The sequence below is a fragment of the Ranitomeya variabilis genome, chromosome 4 (genome assembly GCF_051348905.1).
Source record: "Ranitomeya variabilis isolate aRanVar5 chromosome 4, aRanVar5.hap1, whole genome shotgun sequence".
Taxonomy (NCBI): Eukaryota; Metazoa; Chordata; class Amphibia; order Anura; family Dendrobatidae; genus Ranitomeya; species Ranitomeya variabilis.
In genome coordinates, this window is record NC_135235.1 from 80,394,933 (window position 1) to 80,414,294 (window position 19,362).

A 19,362-nucleotide genomic window follows, 5' to 3' on the forward strand; every position below is an offset into this window, starting at 1 on the left:
TTTCATCAGCCCAATTCCAGCTGAGGAAAAACTTGCAGATCAGCCTTCACGGGTCATGAGTAAGACACAAGTCAAAACGCGTAGCTCCGGCCATTAGTATTTGAGTTGCACAATGCCAATGTATTTGGAGCTTCTTTCAATGGCTTAATAAATGCTATGTTTTACATCTGAGACTGAAAGCCTTTATATCGCTGGATCACACTCCTCCTTAGTTGTTGCTGCTGCTGTGGCTTGATCCGTGCCTGGCTCCGGAATCTCTGAATTCCTCATGACCAGGAAGGAGAGCGGACTATATTTGTTTTTGTATATTGCAGTAACATACTACACATTCGGTCAGCAGGTGGCGATGTTCCTTTAACCTGTCCTTCACCAACTGCTCTGCATACCTGCTCAGTATTCCTGTTCTAGTTACTACTACAGCAACTCCTTAATCGTTGACTTCTAATAATTTTAAAAGGGTTATCCACTATGTGGACAGCCCCATTCTCAATTAGGTAAACAGAAAACAAATGAATTGCCATTATTACATTTTTCCTAGCAAAATGCAATATAAAGTAATTTAAGCGTCTTTTGGACCCCAAAATGGTATGAATGAAAACATCAGCTCATCACGAAAAAAAGCAACAAAACTTAATTGATGGAAAAATAAAAATGTTACAGGTCTCCAAAAATCAAGATACAAAACAATTTTTTTTATTTTACAAACTCCAGAATTTTTTTCAACACATAAGTACAAAAAAATGTAAGTTTGGTATCACTATACTTAGAGTATCAGGTTTCCAGGTAATTTTTACCATACATTTTATCATTCGTTACCATACAATGAATGCCGTAAAACAAAACCACACTATGGAGGATTTGCATATTTTTCACCATTTTCCCTTACGTGTATTTTTTTTTCCCAATGTTCAATGCATTAGATGATAAAATGAATAGTGTCATTTAAAACTACATCTCCTTCCACAAAAAACAAACCATCATACCGCTAGGCCCTGCTACATCACCACAAGTGTGCCTCCTGACATACCCAAGAATCTGCTACATTGCTAGCTGTGGATCTACTGTCACCCCCAGATCTGCTGGGCATCTGGGCTCTACTACTGTCCTCAACTCTGCGAGCGTCTCCTGGACTGCTCAACTCTGCTCCAGTGATGAAACTATTCTGCCGTGATGTTGTTGTAACCCTACTTCAACCTACAGCCGCCATCCAGCCTATTTAGTCTCCTTCCCTAAAAGATCACATGGTCTAGTCTAGCCAATCAGGGGGTGATATTTTAGCCAGTATAAAACATAGGGTCTGGCAAAGGAATGCCATTATATTAGTGATGGGCAGTTTGTCTCTTTTTGGTGATCCGGCTCTCATGGCTTCGGCTCTTTTTGGAACCTAAATGGATCCCTATTAGATATGTGTTCGCAATACGTGGAGACATATTTATGCTGACGTAATGCATCCAAAACCCCGCCAACCTATGGCAGGAACTCCGCCCCCTTGCTAGTAACCAATTAACTTGATGAGTGGGTGGAGCTTTGTGGTGGGCGGCGTTATGTCTGCCGAACGCCGGGATTTTATGCCCAGTGAGAGCCGGCTCTTATCTTTCACAGCTGGGAGCCGGCTCTTTGTACCAGATCATTCGCGAATGATCCATCACTACATTATATGCCTGTGCTGTGTAGAGATAGGAGCTCAGGGAACACAGGATAGGGACAGAAAAAGGCCAAATGCGATTGTCGTGTACTGGCTGATACAGCATATTGAAAATGGGGGTGATAGTCTCAATCTGTGAATAGAAATCCAAGGTTCAGATGATATAAAGGACAATGCTATAGCTGTGTAGTCGCGCAGAGTGACAGTGAATCGATTGATCTGTGATACACTGGGGCAGCATCACTTTAATTAGCTGCATTTTTTTTTTCACACAGTGTCAGTAAGGAGAGTCTGTATTAAGCCCCTCATTGCTAATTTTGCAACACATACCAAAATCTGAGTTCAAAGCTTGTGAGTCACTGAAAGTGAGATTCCTGCATTTTGAGATGTGCAAGCCATTGTTTTATTTTTATTTTTTAAAGAGAAATCTCCATAATCCTGAAATTTAAACATGTGTTTACCCATAAAAGTGTGTACATTGGTTAAAATAATTTTGTGAGCCCTCTTCTTCATTGCTCAAATAGTCTAATATTAGAAGTGTGCACACGCCACCAGAATACAGCGGTCAGCTCCAGTTGCTTGCTTTTGGGACGGGATTCCACCTAGATTTTCTGGTTCCATCTTGTTTTGTAAAGGCACATGGCCATGCTTTTTTTTTCATCTTTGATATAAAAGATCTCTTTGTTTCATTGCATTCCTGTTTTAATTGTCTGTTTTAGATAGTGTACACCCCACGGCCATACTGCGCGCTGAGGCTGCATGTTTATTTCTAGTTTCCTTAAATTACTTTTCAGTTTTGTTGAAGGGAGGGGGGAATCATCATTATTTAAGAAAAAAAATGAAACAAAAAAACAATACAAAAAAACAATGAAAGGTTAAGGCAACTGTTAGGCTACTTTAGCAATCGTGGGCGCCATAAAAATAAGTCTGACTGTTGGACCATTTTTACAATATAATTAGCTTACAAAGTCTGATACCACAGAGTGTTGTTAAATGCGCTGTTAGTTACCTCTGGTTACCATCCGTTTTTCCATAAGTTAAAGTCACTTGGAAATTAAAAGGGTTGTACTGTATTTGTATTACAGATCTCAAAGAGTATAGCGGTATGTAGATATCACTGATGAGCAACAGAACTGAGTTAGGTAATCAGGAGGCGCTGTTATTACAGGGCTGGATGTGCGGATACACTTGGGAACAGCAAATCTGAGCAGACATTCAGGCAGGGCCGGCTCCAGATTTTCATGGGCCCCGGGCGAAAGAGTCTCAGTGGACCCCTTTAACACATGCCATGATTCATGATGCACAGATACAGCAGAGAAATATAGGTGTAGTACAATGTCAAAGATTTCACTTCTTACATTACATGAGTGATATCTATTGTAAATTCTACAATAGCTCAGAAACTGGATAGTATAGTCCTCCATACAGTATTATGGGCACTACATAGTCCTCCACACAGACTAATGTGCCCCATATGTTGCTCCATACAGAATAATGAGCCCCATATATTGCTCCATACAGACTAATGTGCCCCATATAATGCTCCATACAGAATGAGCCCCATACTGAATAATGACCCCATATATTGCTCCATACAGCATTCTGGGCATCACATAGTGCTCCATACAGAATAATAATCCCCATTTATTGCTCCATACAGAATAATGAGCCCCATATACTGCTCCATACAGTATTTTATAGGCCCCATATATTGCTATAAATAGTATAATGAGCCCCATATAATGCTCCAAACAGTATAATGAGCCCATATAATGCCCCATACATAATGGGAACCATATAATGTTCCATACAGTATATGATGGGCCCCATATATTGCTCCATATATAATGGGCCCCATATGAAGCTCCATATATAATGAGCCTCATATATGATGCTCCAGTGTGTGATGGGCCCCATATATTGCCCAAACATAAAAAAATGAAATACCTCTCCTCACTGGCCGCTGCTCTGCTCAGGCTCCTCAGTGTCGCCGTCTTCGGGCTCTCTGCACTGTGACTGTTCAGGCATAGGATGCACAGACTGATGTCATCACGCCGTCTGACCTGAATGTCACAGTGAGGAGATACGAAAGAAGCCGCTACGGTGGAGTGGGTAGAAGTAGGTATCGCAAGTGCTGGGGCACTGAGCAAGCTGGGGCACCCACTCGCGGGCGCACGGCAAGTGGCCCCCCATCTACTCAGGGTCCCAGCACTTGCCAGGGTGCGCTGGGTGCTGACGCCGGCCCTGCATTCAGGCATCTTGTTTTAGTAGAGCTGGACATGTGGACAGCACTCAGGAATAGCAAAGCTGAGTAAATAACCAAGCAACTTGTAGCAGAAAGGTTACACTAAGGCTGCCGTCACACTAGCAGTATTTGGTCAGTATCTTACATCAGTATTTGTAAGCCAAAACCAGGGGTGGGTCATAAATGCAGAAGTGGTGCATATGCTTCTGTTATACTTTTCCTCTATTTGTTCCACTCCTGGTTTTGGCTTACAAATACTGATGTAAAATACTGACCAAATACTGCTAGTGTGACGGCAGCCCAACACTTGAGCTAAGTAGACAGGAACCTTGTACTGACACGGATGAATGTGTAAATAGCACTCAGGAAAGGTAGAGCTTGATAGGCAACCAGGCACCTTTTAGTAGCAGACCTGGGATTGTGGATAACACTCAGGATCAGCAGAGCTGGATAGACAGTCAGGTACCTTTCAGTAGAAAAGTTGGATGTATAGCACTCAGGACCTACTAAGTAGAAGGATGGCTAAACTCCTGGAAAGCATGAGCTAACAACATGAACTTGCATACTGCATCCACGTGAGCTCCCCTTAAAAGACTTTGGATTACATTAGAGACACACATTGGATTATAATGATAACCTGAGAAGCACAAGCATAGAGTGAGGCGGCTGCTAGGAATTGAGAATTCAAAGCCCAGCATTGATGCCAAAACAGATATCATTACCTCCATTTAAAGGGAATCTGTCAGCAGGTTTCTGTTATGTAATCTGAGGACAGCATGAGGTAGAGGCTAAAACACAAATTCAATGATGTCTCACATATCAAGCTGTGTGCTGTTGTTTACATACAGTGAAGGTTTTATCACTAGGACATTATCTTTGTTTGGACTTGCGGGCGCGCGACTGCTAGTTCAACTCCGCCCCTTCCTGTGATAAGCAGTTCACTGTCAATAGACAACGTCAATATATTTGCTGTGGGCGGAGGAAGCTTTCTCAGCTCTGATGGATTGCTACATCTAAAAACTTTGTGATACAATTGGAGCATTAATGTTCTGCTTACAAACATCTTTCTTTTAGGACTGTATCCATTACAGTCTATCAAGTAGAAAAGATTCCTTCATTCTATGTCTGGATCAGTAGAGGAAGCAGGAGCTGACTTGATCGTAGAGTAGAATTTATTGAGAGCCAGAGGAAGGAATAAGAAGATTAGAAAAGCATTCGCAGTCTTCAATTAGAGGCCATTCTCAAACTGGAAGTGAGCAGACTGACTTATCTGGAATGCACCAATAAACCTAGGAGAAAGCTTTTGAAGTGAGTCCTTAAAGGGAATCTGTCAGCTGACTGATACATTCTGCAAAAACCGTGGGCATCTGCTCCTTTAACGCTGGTAGAAGAGGATGGGGAGAATTCTGAGCAGCCACGTTAACAGTTGGAATGTGGCTCCGAGGACACTTATTGACATAAGTGCAGTTTCAAATGTCCCTCTCAAGGATTTTAGTGCTAACATTGTTCAAGAGATTTTCATCCCAAGAGATCGGCAGTTAATAACATCCACTGACATGTCACTGTGACCCGTCAGATGATTCTATACAAGATTTGCCTTAAAAGAAACCAAATCACTTCTTGGATTTTTTTTTTTTTTTTAATAAATGTTGAATATCCAGTTTGCACTTCTGCAAATATGTTTCACAATGATACTCAGCAAAACAACTTGTTTCAAAGGAGCGCTTTCTTTTTTTTTAACATTTCTCTTGTTTTGAACTTTTGTCACACTTTAGCTAAGGCTAGTTTTAGTTTTACCATTTGACGTTGTGTACTAGTTTACTATTATGTATGAAACAAGAGAAAGTTCATCCAGCAAAAACTATAACATTCAAGTAAAGTTTTCCATTTGCTGTATTGTACTGAAGAGGAACTAATCCCAGAGAATAAGTTCACTTACATTACACCACCCTGTAACAGACATACCTTAACTTTTCAGGAAATAAATGGGTGTATTTTTCCTTCAGAATCAATGTTAATGCTTTCCGTCAGCCAAGAGAGGAAATGATGGCTGCAGTAGTCAAGCACTGTAATGATATAGTACTTTAAGACAACTTCATCTCATTTGTTATCTAAATAGACTATTTGTTAAAGGGAAATTGACAGGGGCCACATTCTGGCCAATAGTAAGAAAGGCGGGATCCCTGCTGCTTCACTCCTCTTGTTCCCATTGAATGACAGGTCTTTCCCTGCCTGCATGTATAGGGAGTGACCTGTCAGTCATTGGCAGTGAAAAAGCCACCATTCCGACTAGTCTCCTATGCTGCTCGATCCAGGCAGTTTTTACAGTATGTTTTTCTTTGCAATGCTGCAGCATTTCAGAGTCAAAACATACATGGTTAAAATAATACAGCCAACGCCGGACACATGAGGCAACAAGTATCAGCTGTAAGGTTCCCTGTAAACACTTTCTTCACAGATTATGCGGTTTTACCTCCAAAGTGCCGATCACAAGGTGTTTTCATTTTCTCTAACAAGCTGTCTCTTGCCTGTTGTCAAGTGAAATCCACAACGAGCACAAAATATGCTAAGAAGATTTTCAGGAAGTAGCTGTGGGTCCGTGTCTCTTGACTCCTGCTACCGACCTTATAGGCATATCAGAGAGAAAGGTGTTCAGTTCCGGTTAGGCAAGTCATTGGACAATGGCATCTGCAATGCATGCTGGAAAGTAAGAGAAAAAAAAGTTCCAGCACCTATAATGGTGGCAGAATGCTGATGAAGAAGAACCACACGCTCAAAAGTTAAAGAGGTTGAAAATTGGGACATATTAGACTGGTATGCGGAGCAACACACATAATTATTATTATTTATTTATATAGCACCATTAATTCCATGGTTCTGTACATGAGAAGGGGTTACATCAAAATACAAATATCACTTACAGTAAGCAAAACTAACCATAACAGACTGATACAGAGGGGCGAGGACCCTGCCCTTGCGGGCTTACATTCTACAGGATTTTGGAGAAGGAGACAGTAGGTTGAGGGTTGCAGTAGCTCCGCTGGTGTTGAGGTGACCGTGTGGTCATTACAGGTTGTAAGCTTCTTTGAAGAGGTGGGTTTTCAGGTTTCTTTTGAAGGATCCAAATGTGGTGGATAACCGGACGTGTTGGGGCACAGAATTCCAGAGGATGGGGGATATTCGGGAGAAGTCTTGGATGCGATTGGGTGAGGAGCGAATAAGCATGGAGGAGAGAAGGAGGTCTTGGGAGGACCGGAGATTACGTGAGGGAAGTTATTGAGAGATTAGTTTGGAAATATACGGAGGAGAAAGGTTATGGATGGCTTTGTAGGTCAGTGTTAGTAGTTTAAAATGGATACGCTGGGAAATTGGAAGCCAGTGAAGGGATTTGCAAAGAGGGGAAGCAGGAGTGTAGCGAGGAAAGAGATTAATTAGTCGGGTAGCATAGTTAAGGATGGACTGGAGGGGTGCAAAAGTGTTAGAAGGTAGGCCACAGAGGAGGATGTTGCAGTAGTCGAGGCAGGAGATGATTAGGGCATGCACAAGCATTTTGGTAGAGTGAGGGTTGTGGAAAGGACGGATTCTGGAAATATTTTTGAGCTGGAGGCGACAGGAGGTGCAAGAGCTTGGATGTTTGAAGGACAGGGCAGAATCCAGGGTTACTCCGAGGCAGCGGATTTTGGGGACAGGGGAAAGTGTGATTTCATTTATTTTGATAGACAGATCAGGTAGGGAAGAAATGCAAGATGGAGGAATGATAATTAGTTCAGATTTGTCCACATTGAGCTTGAGGAAGCGAGAGGAGAAGAAGGCTGATAGACACTCTGGGATTCTGGAGAGCAGAGAGGTGACATCTGGGCCAGAGAGGTATATCTGAGTGTCATCAGCATATAGATGGTACTGGAAGCCAAAGGACCTTATGAGTTGTCCCAGGCCGAGTGTATAGATTGAAAAGAGTAAGGGCCGAAGGACAGAGCCTTGAGGGACACCAACAGAGAGGGGGCGAGATGAAGAGGTAGTATGGGAGTAGGAAACGCTAAATGTGCGGTTGGCAAGGTATGAGGAGATCCAAGATAGGGCGAGGTCTTTTACCCCAAAGGAAGAGAGGATCTGTAGTAGGAGGCAGTGGTCAACTGTGTCGAAGGCAGAGGACAGGTCTAGAAGGAGGAGTATAGAGAATTGTCTGTTAGCTTTGGCTGTAAGTAAGTCGTTAGTAATTTGGGTCAGGGCAGTCTCAGTGGAATGGTGGGGACGGAAGCCAGATTGTAGGTTGTCGAAGAGTGAGTTAGAGGCAAAGTGAGAGGAAAGTTCAGCATGGAAGTGCTGCTCAAAGAGTTTGGATGCAAATGGGAGCAAAGATATGGGGCGATAGCTGGACATAGCGCTTGGGTCAAGTGTTGGCTTTTTGAGGATAGGTGTGGTTGTGGCATGTTTGAAAGCAGTGGGGAAGGTACCAGAAGTTAGTGATAGGTTGAAGAGATGGCTTAGGGATGGGATTAGTGTGGTGATGAGGTTGGGGAGGAGGTGGGATGGGATGGGGTAAAGTGCACAAGCGGTGAGGTGTGATTTGGAGAGAAGATGAGCAAGCTCCCCTTCAGTGATTTTGGAGAGGGAAGTTATGGGGTTTGGGCATTGGTCTGGTATACAAAGGGGTTGTGGTGGTTTGACGACAAAGATTTGCCTTGTTTGGTCAATCTTATTTTTGAAGTGCGTGGCAAAGTCCTCGGCAACGATTAGGGAACTCGGAGGGGGCAGTGGTGGGCAGAGGAGGGAGTTAAAAGGGTTGAACAACTGTTTGTGGTTGTGGGATAAGGAAGATACGAGTGTTGTGAAGTAGGCCTGTTTAGCCTGAATGCGAGTATTGCTTGTTTGAGTGCAGTGAAATCATCTTGCGAATGTGTTTTCTTCCAACGCCGTTCTGCAATTCTGGATACTTGCCGAAGCTTTTTAGTGATGTTATTGTGCCAGGGTTGTCTTTTGGTTCGTCGTACTCTGCTATGCATGACTGGGGCGACCATGTCAATAGCTGATACAAGAGTGGCATTGTAGAAAGCAGTGGCAGTGTCTGTGTTGTGGAGTGAGGATATGGATGCTAGTGGTAGGATAGAGTCAGAGAGTGTGTGGGTGTCTAGGTGTGCGAGGTTCCTGCGTGGGTGCGCATGTTGCTGGACATGGGTGACAGGTGAGGAGGACAGGGATGAGAAAGTGAGTAGATGGTGGTCAGATAGAGGGAGAGGGGAGGTTGTGAAGTTAGATAGGGAGCAGTAATGAGTGAAGACAAGGTCTAATGTGTGTCCGTCTGTGTGGGTGGCTGAGGAGGACCACTGAGTAAGTCCAAAGGATGAAGTAACGGGCAGGAGTTTGGCGGCTGCTGACTGGTGGGTGTCAATGGGGATGTTGAAATCACCCATGATGATGGTGGGAATGTCAGCAGAGAGAAAGTGAAGGAGCCAGGTGGAGAATTGGTCAATAAAGGCAGTGGTTTGGGCCCAGAGGTGGGTATATGATGTCCATTTGGAGGTTGTAGGGGGAGTAGATGCGGACAGTGTGGACTTCAAAAGAAGGGAGGGTAGAGGTGGGATTGGGTTAAAGGTACAGTTGGAAAAAAGGAGAAAGCCCACTCCTCCACCATGTTTATTGCCAGGGCGAGGAGTGTGGGTGAAGTGGAGGCCACCATCACATAGTGCAGCGGGGGAGGCTGAGTCAGAGGATGTCAGCCATGTTTCGGTGATGCCCAGAAAGAAAAGATTACGAGAGGTAAAGAGGTCGTGAATCACATGGAGTTTATTGCAGATGGAGCGGGCATTCCATAGTGATCCAGAGAGAGGGTGGAGGGGGGTGGGCGTCATGGGCACGGATTTGAGGTGGGCAAGATTTCGGGTGTTTATATTGGGTTGGGAGTGGTAGGAGGGGGTAGTGTTGTGAATTAGACTTTTTTGGCTCCCTCTTGTGGTCACTAGTGATATGACTCTGGGATTGTCTTTTCTCAGTTTGGCACCCACCTGGGTCGTTAGTCCAGGGGTGTTGCTATATAAACTTCCTGGATTCTCAGTCCAGTGCCTGGCATCGTTGTAATCAGTCCTTTCTGTTTGCTCCTGTCTGCTGGTCCTGGTTCTTGCAAAATTAAGCTAAGTCCTGCTTCCTTGTTTTTGGGTTATTTGCATTGCTCTTATTTTCTGTCCAGCTTGTACTAAATGTGATTCCTGATTTAGCTGGAAGCTCTAGGGGGCTGGTATTCTCCCCCCGGGCCGTTAGATGGTTCGGGGGTTCTTGAATATCCAGCGTGGAAAATTTGATAGGGTTTTTGCTGACCGTATAAGTCATCTTACTATATTCTGCTATTAGTCAGTGGGCCTCTCTTTGCTAAATATCTAGCTCATTCTTAGGTTTGTCTTTTCTTCTTACCTCACCGTTATTATTTGTTGGGGGCTTGTATCCAACTTTTGGGGTCTTTTCTCTGGAGGCAAGAAAGGTCTATCTTTTCCCTTCTAGGGTTAGTTAGTTCTCCGGCTGGCGCGAGACGTCTAGAACCAATGTAGGCACGTTCCCCGGCTGCTGCTATTTGTGGTGCTAGGATTAGATATACGGTTAGCCCAGTTACCACTGCCCTATGAGCTGTTTTTTTGTGTTTGCAGACTTAGTATATATTTCTGAGACCCTCTGCCATTGGGGTCATAACAGTATGCCAGGCCAACATTGAATGTTTAATGCATTGCAGAAGTGGGATTATAAGAAAGGAAATTCTGATTTTTTTTTTTTTCCTCTCTTTGTTCCTCCCCTTTACCTCTGAGTGACTTGTGCTTGCTGCAGACATGAATGTCCAGACCTTGATTACAAGTGTGGACCAGCTTGCTGCTCGTGTGCAGGGCATACAAGATTTTGTTACCAGTAGTCCTATGTCTGAACCTAAAATACCTATTCCTGAACTATTCTCTGGAGATCAATTTAAGTTTAGGAATTTCAGGAATAATTGTAAATTGTTTCTATCTCTGAGACCCCGTTCATCTGGAGACTCAGCTCAGCAAGTGAAAATTGTTATCTCTTTTTTACGGGGCGACCCTCAGGATTGGGCCTTCTCGCTAGCGCCAGGAGATCCGGCATTGGCAAATATTGATGCGTTTTTTCTGGCGCTCGGATTGCTTTACGAGGAACCCAATCTTGAAGTTCAGGCAGAAAAAGCCTTGCTGGCTATTTCTCAGGGCCAGGATGAAGCTGAAGTGTATTGCCAAAAATTTCGGAAATGGTCCGTGCTTACTCAGTGGAATGAGTGTGCTCTGGCCGCAAATTTCAGAAATGGCCTTTCTGAAGCCATTAAGAATGTGATGGTGGGTTTCTCCATTCCTACAAGTCTGAATGATTCCATGGCGCTGGCTATTCAAATTGACCGGTGTTTGCGGGAGCGCAAAGCCGCTAATCCTCTGGTGGTGTTGTCTGAACAAACACCTGATTTAATGCAATGTGGTAGAATTCAGACTAGAAATGAACGGAAAAATCATAGACGTCAGAATGGGTTGTGTTTTTACTGTGGTGATTCTACACATGTTATATCAGCATGCTCTAAACGCCTTACAAGGGTTGTTAGTCCTGTCGCCATTGGTAATTTGCAACCTAAATTTATATTGTCTGTGACTTTAATTTGCTCATTGTCTTCCTACCCTGTTATGGCGTTTGTGGATTCAGGTGCTGCCCTGAGTCTTATGGATCTGTCATTTGCCAAGCGCTGTGGTTTTGTTCTTGAACCGTTGGTAAATCCTATCCCTCTTTGAGGTATTGATGCTACGCCATTGGCGGAAAATAAACCGCAGTTTTGGACGCAGGTAACCATGTGCATGACTCCTGAACATCGGGAGGTGATTCGTTTTCTTGTTCTGCATAAAATGCATGATTTGGTCGTTTTGGGTCTGCCATGGTTACAGACCCATAATCCAGTCTTGGACTGGAAGGCAATGTCTGTGTCAAGTTGGGGCTGTCAGGGAATTCATGGTGATTCCCCACCGGTGTCTATTGCTTCCTCTACTCCTTCGGAAGTTCCTGAGTATTTGTCTGATTATCAGGATGTATTCAGCGAGTCCAGGTCCAGTGCTCTGCCTCCTCATAGGGACTGTGACTGCGCCATAGATTTGATTCCAGGTAGTAAATTTCCTAAGGGAAGACTATTTAATCTGTCTGTACCTGAGCATACCGCAATGCGTTCGTATATTAAGGAGTCTCTGGAGAAGGGGCATATCCGTCCATCCTCTTCCCCTCTTGGTGCGGGATTCTTTTTTGTGGCCAAGAAGGACGGATCTTTGAGACCTTGTTTTGACTATCGGCTTCTGAATAAAATCACTGTTAAATTTCAGTATCCTTTGCCTCTGTTGTCGGACTTGTTTGCCCGGATTAAAGGTGCCAAGTGGTTCACCAAGATAGATCTTCGTGGTGCGTACAACCTTGTGCGCATTAAGCAAGGAGATGAATGGAAGACTGCATTTAATACGCCCGAAGGTCATTTTGAGTACTTGGTGATGCCTTTTGGGCTCTCTAATGCTCCCTCAGTGTTTCAGTCCTTTATGCATGATATTTTTCGGAAGTATCTGGATAAATTTATGATTGTTTATCTGGATGATATTCTGGTTTTCTCTGATGATTGGGACTCACATGTAGAGCAGGTCAGGATGGTGTTTCAGGTTTTGCGTGAGAATGCTTTGTTTGTTAAGGGCTCAAAGTGTCTCTTTGGAGTACAGAAGGTTCCCTTTTTGGGTTTTATTTTTTCCCCTTCTGCAGTGGAGATGGACCCAGTCAAGGTCCGAGCTATTCATGATTGGACTCAACCCACGTCAGTTAAGAGTCTTCAGAAGTTCTTGGGTTTTGCTAACTTCTACTGTCGTTTTATCGCTAATTTTTCTAGCGTTGTTAAACCTTTGACGGATATGACCAAGAAAGGTTCTGATGTTGCTAACTGGGCTCCTGCGGCCGTGGAGGCTTTCCAGGAGTTGAAGCGCCGGTTTACTTCGGCGCCTGTTTTGTGCCAGCCTGATGTCTCACTTCCCTTTCAGGTTGAAGTGGATGCTTCTGAGATTGGGGCAGGGGCCGTTTTGTCGCAGAGAGGCCCTGGTTGCTCTGTAATGAGACCATGTGCTTTCTTCTCTAGGAAGTTTTCGCCTGCTGAGCGGAATTATGATGTTGGCAATCGGGAGTTGCTGGCCATGAAGTGGGCATTTGAGGAGTGACGTCATTGGCTCGAGGGTGCTAAGCATCGTGTGGTGGTCTTGACTGATCACAAGAATCTGATGTATCTCGAGTCTGCTAAACGCCTGAATCCTAGACAGGCCCGTTGGTCATTGTTTTTCTCCCGTTTTGACTTTGTGGTCTCGTATTTACCAGGTTCAAAGAATGTGAAGGCTGATGCTCTTTCAAGGAGCTTTGTGCCTGACTCTCCTGGAGTCGCAGAACCAGTTGGTATTCTTAAAGAGGGAGTAATCTTGTCAGCCATTTCTCCGGATTTGCGACGTGTGTTGCAGAGATTTCAGGCTGGTAGACCTGACTCTTGTCCACCTGACAGACTGTTTGTTCCTGATAAGTGGACCAGCAGAGTCATTTCCGAGGTTCATTCCTCGGTGTTGGCAGGGCATCCGGGAATTTTTGGCACCAGAGATCTGGTGGCTAGGTCCTTTTGGTGGCCTTCCTTGTCACGGGATGTGCGGTCATTTGTGCAGTCCTGTGGGACTTGTGCTCGGGCTAAGCCTTGCTGTTCTCGTGCCAGCGGCTTGCTCTTGCCCTTGCCTGTCCCGAAGAGGCCTTGGACACACATTTCCATGGATTTCATTTCAGATCTTCCGGTGTCTCAAGGAATGTCTGTCATCTGGGTGGTATGTGATCGCTTTTCCAAGATGGTCCATTTGGTATCTTTGCCTAAACTGCCTTCTTCTTCCGATTTGGTTCCCTTGTTCTTTCAGAATGTGGTTCGTTTACACGGCATTCCTGAGAATATCATGTCTGACAGAGGATCCCAGTTTGTTTCCAGGTTCTGGCGATCCTTTTGTGCTAAGATGGGCATTGATTTGTCGTTTTCGTCTGCCTTTCATCCCCAAACTAATGGACAAACGGAGCGAACTAATCAGACTCTGGAGGCTTATTTGAGGTGTTTTGTTTCTGCAGATCAGGATGATTGGGTGACCTTCTTGCCGTTGGCTGAGTTTGCCCTTAATAATCGGGCTAGTTCCTCTACCTTGGTTTCGCCTTTTTTTTGCAACTCTGGTTTCCATCCTCGTTTTTCCTCGGGACATGTGGAGTCTTCTGACTGTCCTGGGGTAGATTCCGTGGTGGATAGGTTGCAGCAGATCTGGAATCATGTGGTGGACAACTTAAAGTTGTCACAGGAGAAGGCTCAGCGTTTTGCCAACCGCCGCCGCGGTGTGGGTCCCCGACTTCGTGTTGGGGATTTGGTATGGCTGTCTTCTCGATTTGTTCCTATGAAGGTTTCCTCTCCTAAATTTAAGCCTCGCTTCATCGGTCCTTACAAGATATTGGAAATCCTTAATCCTGTGTCCTTTCGCTTGGATCTTCCAGTGTCGTTTGCCATTCACAACGTGTTCCATAGGTCTTTGTTGCGGCGGTACGTTGTACCTGTGGTTCCTTCTGTTGAGCCTCCTGCTCCGGTGTTGGTTGAGGGCGAGTTGGAGTACGTGGTGGAGAAGATCTTGGATTCTCGTCTCTCCAGGCGGAGGCTTCAGTATCTGGTCAAGTGGAAGGGCTATGGTCAGGAGGATAATTCCTGGGTGGTTGCCTCTGATGTGCATGCGGCCGATTTAGTTTGTGCCTTTCACGCTGCTCATCCTGATCGCCCTGGTGGTCTTGGTGAGGGTTCGGTGACCCCTCCTTAAAGGGGGGGGTACTGTTGTGAATTAGACTTTTTTGGCTCCCTCTTGTGGTCACTAGTGATATGACTCTGGGATTGTCTTTTCTCAGTTTGGCACCCACCTGAGTCGTTAGTCCAGGGGTGTTGCTATATAAACTTCCTGGATTCTCAGTCCAGTGCCTGGCATCGTTGTAATCAGTCCTTTCTGTTTGCTCCTGTCTGCTGGTCCTGGTTCTTGCAAAATTAAGCTAAGTCCTGCTTCCTTGTTTTTTGGTTATTTGCATTGCTCTTATTTTCTGTCCAGCTTGTACTAAATGTGATTCCTGATTTAGCTGGAAGCTCTAGGGGACTGGTATTCTCCCCCCGGGCCGTTAGACGGTTCGGGGGTTCTTGAATATCCAGCGTGGAAATTTTGATAGGGTTTTTGCTGACCGTATAAGTCATCTTACTATATTCTGCTATTAGTCAGTGGGCCTCTCTTTGCTAAATATCTAGCTCATTCTTACGTTTGTCTTTTCTTCTTACCTCACTGTTATTATTTGTTGGGGGCTTGTATCCAACTTTTGGGGTCTTTTCTCTGGAGGCAAGAAAGGTCTATCTTTTCCCTTCTAGGGTTAGTTAGCTCTCCGGCTGGCGCGAGACGTCTAGAACCAACGTAGGCACGTTCCCCGGCTGCTGCTATTTGTGGTGCTAGGATTAGATATACGGTTAGCCCAGTTACCACTGCCCTATGAGCTGTTTTTTTGTGTTTGCAGACTTAGTATATATTTCTGAGACCCTCTGCCATTGGGGTCATAACAGGGTTGTAATGGGTATGAGCTGTGGGGGTCCAGGATTGGGAGATATGTCTCCAGCAGTGAGGAGAAGCAGAGAGAGACAGAGCAGATGGGAGGAGAGTGGGCAGCTTGTTTTGTGTAGTATTTGGGACAATGTAGATTTATGGTTTACTGGAATTTGTTTATTAATTTTTACAATATTTTATGAAATTTTGGAAATGTACATTTGTAATGAGTGGCTATTTCCACCGATACATATGAGGCACATCTGCATGCTCCAGAGGGTGGGGGTGAAACACTGGGTGGCTACAGTCATACTGGGAGTCGCCAATGCACAATTTTGATTAGTGTGTACAATTATTGGGAAAGTGAGTGTTTTCACCATATCATCATTTTTATGCAGATTTTCCAAATCCAAGCTGTATAAACTTGAATGCTTTTTGGATAAAACAGATCAAATGATATGTTTTTGTGTAATGAGGGGGTGTAGGCTAAATGCCCTTTATCAAGGTGTGCAGAATTATTAGGCAACTTGTTTTCCTCAGGCAAAATGGGCCAATAAAGACATTCAGCTGACTGAAAAGTCAAAAATTGCTAAAAGCAATATGGAGGAGCTGAAAAAAATAATGGCACAATATTGTCTTATCCCAGTGATAAGGATGCTAGGGTACAGGGAATTGCTCACTTGGCTTGTGGTTTGTCATGAGGATACCATAGTCCTTTATCCTGGTTCTTGATTCTTTCTCCGGATTTCCCATTGCTATTCTTGGCAGCACAAAAAAAATAAAAATTTCTTGCTATTGCATTGTGAAAATTTTCTAAAAGTCTTACTGAGGGAAGCAGCACTCTTGAAATTACTAAGATATTAGGGTGTGATCAAGGAACCATCAAACGTTTTGTTGCAAATAGTCAACAGGGTCACAAATAACGTGTTGAGAAAAAAAACACATAAAGTGCCAAAGATTTGAGAAGAAACAAATGTGAAGAGACCAGGAACCTATTTTCCCTAGTGCTGTCATATTCCAGAATTGCAACCTCCCTGGAGGGGCCCAGAAATACAAGATGTTGCCAGTTCAGTAGTCAGAGACATGGCTGAGGTAAGAAAGGCTGAAACATGACCACCACTGAACAAGACACAGAAGTTGAAATGTCAAGACTGGGCCAAGAAATATCTGAAGACAGATTTTTCAAAGGTTTTATGGACTGATAAGATTAGAGCGACTCTTGACGGACCGGATGGATGGGCCTGTAGATCAGTAACGAGGACAGACCCCCACTTCCGCTCAGAGTCCAGCATGATGAAGGTGAGGCACTGGTATTGACTGGTATTATTAAAGATGAGCTAGTTGGACCTTTTCAGGTGGAACATTGACTCAAAATAAACTTCCAAACCTACTGAAAGTTTTTATAAGATAATTTCTTAAAGTAGTGATAGAGGACAAGTCTGAATTTTTCAAGAAAACCATGATTTTTATGCAGGACAATGCTCCATCGCATGCATTGATGTACTCAACTTCTTGGCTGCCAGTAAAAGTTTAATGATATGCACCCTTCTTCACTACCTGATCTGAGAACTTATGGGCCCTTCTTAAACTGAAGCTTTGTGATCAAGGAAAAAGGTCACATATCTGAAACAAAATAAACAGACCAGACCAGTGGCCAATGTGAACATGCACCTACACGTTGCATGCATTATATTTCTGTTCATCTCTTTAGGTTTTTGTTTCAGATTTTTCCAATTAAGGGTGTGGTCTCTATTTTCTTTGAGATGGACATTATGTTTATATTGCTCTCCATGGCTAGGTGTCCATTAGTCGAGGTCTCGGTCCTGCTCGGCCATTATTCACATTTATGTGATGTGACATATGGTAAGATTTTAATATCAGAGGTTAAGATCATCCCAAATGGGGTCAACTTGACACCGTGGCATGATTTTTAGTTTTTGTTTTAATCAAAATTATGTTAACTAAGTACCCTATGTTATTTTCATGCGCTGTTGCTATTTTTTTTTTTACTGCAGTGTTTGCTCATTTTGTCTTTTTCTTAGGTTTTGTATATTTAGTGGCCAGTGTGAACATGCGCCTACACGTTGTATGCATACCAACATATATTCCAGTTCATCTCTTTACATTTTTAACTCTCTGAACAGTGTCTGAAAGGCTGTGATTGATGCTGCCCAAAAGTTAATTGTCAACAGATTAAGAAACAGACAGATTCCATGGATAGATCTTTTGACTGATATTGAAAAGAAGGCGGCTATATTGGTCACTGATAGTGTTGAGCGATACCTTCCGATATTTGAAAGTATCGGTATCGGATTGGATCGGCCGATATCCAAAAAATATCGGATATCGCCGATACCGATACCCGGTACCAATACAAGTCAATGGGACACAAATATCGGAACTTAATAGGGAGCGATCCTGGATGGTTCCCAGGATCTGAAGGAGAGGAAACTCTCCTTCAGGCCCTGGGATCCATATTCATGTAAAAGATAAAGAATAAAAATAAAAAATATGGATATACTCACCCTCGGACGGCCCCTGGCTCTCAGCGGTGCAACCGGCAGCCTTCGTTCCTAAGAATGCAGTGAGTGAAGGACCTTCGATGACGTCGCGGTCACATGAGCGGTCACATGAGCGGTCACGCGACCAATCACAAGACCGCGACGTCATCGCAGGTCCTACACTCACTGCATCCTTAGGAACGGAGGCTGCCGGTTGCACCGCTGAGAGCCAGGGGCCGTCGGTGGGTAAGTATATCCATATTTTTTATTTTTATTCTTTATTTTTTACATGAATATGGATCCCGATTCCGATTTCCGATATCCCAAAAATATCGGAACTCGGTATCGGAATTCCGATACAGCGAATATCGGCCGATACCCGATATTTGCAGTATCGGAATGCTCAACACTAGTCACTGATATTTTTTGTTGAAATTTCAGAAAAGTATTTTTGTACATTTTAAGTTGTTTGATTACGGTATTATCCTCACTTTAAAAGATGTAAATAAACAATTGAGATGCAAAATTTTAGTTTTTCATTTAATTTCATAATAATTCTGCATTTGTAGATATTCTCGTAAGAAGGACAAAATCTCACTTTTCCTGTTACAGGTGTTGCTTCTTGCCAACATTTCTGTGAATGTTTTGAGCCTTTCCTGATTGTCAGAGGAAGATAGTTTACATTTGTCACTTGTCAGTTTTGCTCTGAGATCCTCAGTGCTTTAATCCTGCCCGAGCCTGTCTTGAACCACTTGAGTCACGTTGTTGTTTTTCGTTATTCCCTTCAACCTTTTACTTGTGTCCTCCGATTGCTCTTGTCTTGTTTCTCCATTACAAACCTACTTTTGTGACCCTGACTACGGCCCAACCACACACTATGTACATGTGTCTACGACTGTGATCTTGGCTTCTATTTGTTTCTAAAGTCTCAGGTTCCACTTTCCACATTACATAACATACATATAAAGAGAAGATTCATGTTAAATGCTGAGTTCTACAGATTTCTACCATAATGAAAAAACTTTTACATTGATCTTAGAATAACTTTTCTAGTGAAGAATTAAAAGGCGCAAACAACACATTTTCTACTAACTATAAGTAACTTATAAAATACCTTTGTGCAAGTGATTTTTCTCCCAGTTAAGTGAGGCAATCACTTACCAGCTAGTATTTATATGTCATCCATAAGTTGCTAGATTCACATATTTTAGTAACACTCTTTGAACTATTTTGAATAGGCAAATACCAATTATAATATGATCCAAAGGGGTTTTCCAAAAACAAACACTTACATGCATTGTTATTTAACTTTTCAATGTTTTTACTGTCGCCAACCATCCTCCCCCAGATCAG

The 19,362-nt window shown here is 43.5% G+C and overlaps 1 long non-coding RNA gene across 1 annotated transcript in view; it reads right to left on the reverse strand.

Moving 5' to 3' along the window:
- The window catches only part of LOC143769854 (uncharacterized), a 76,045-nt gene extending 56,904 nt beyond the window's left edge, over positions 1-19,141 (reverse strand). The window contains exon 1 of the long non-coding RNA XR_013214496.1: positions 19,124-19,141. This is a non-coding gene — a long non-coding RNA (uncharacterized LOC143769854). The remainder of the gene's footprint in view (positions 1-19,123) is intronic.
- Between the last annotated feature and the right edge of the window lie 221 nt (positions 19,142-19,362).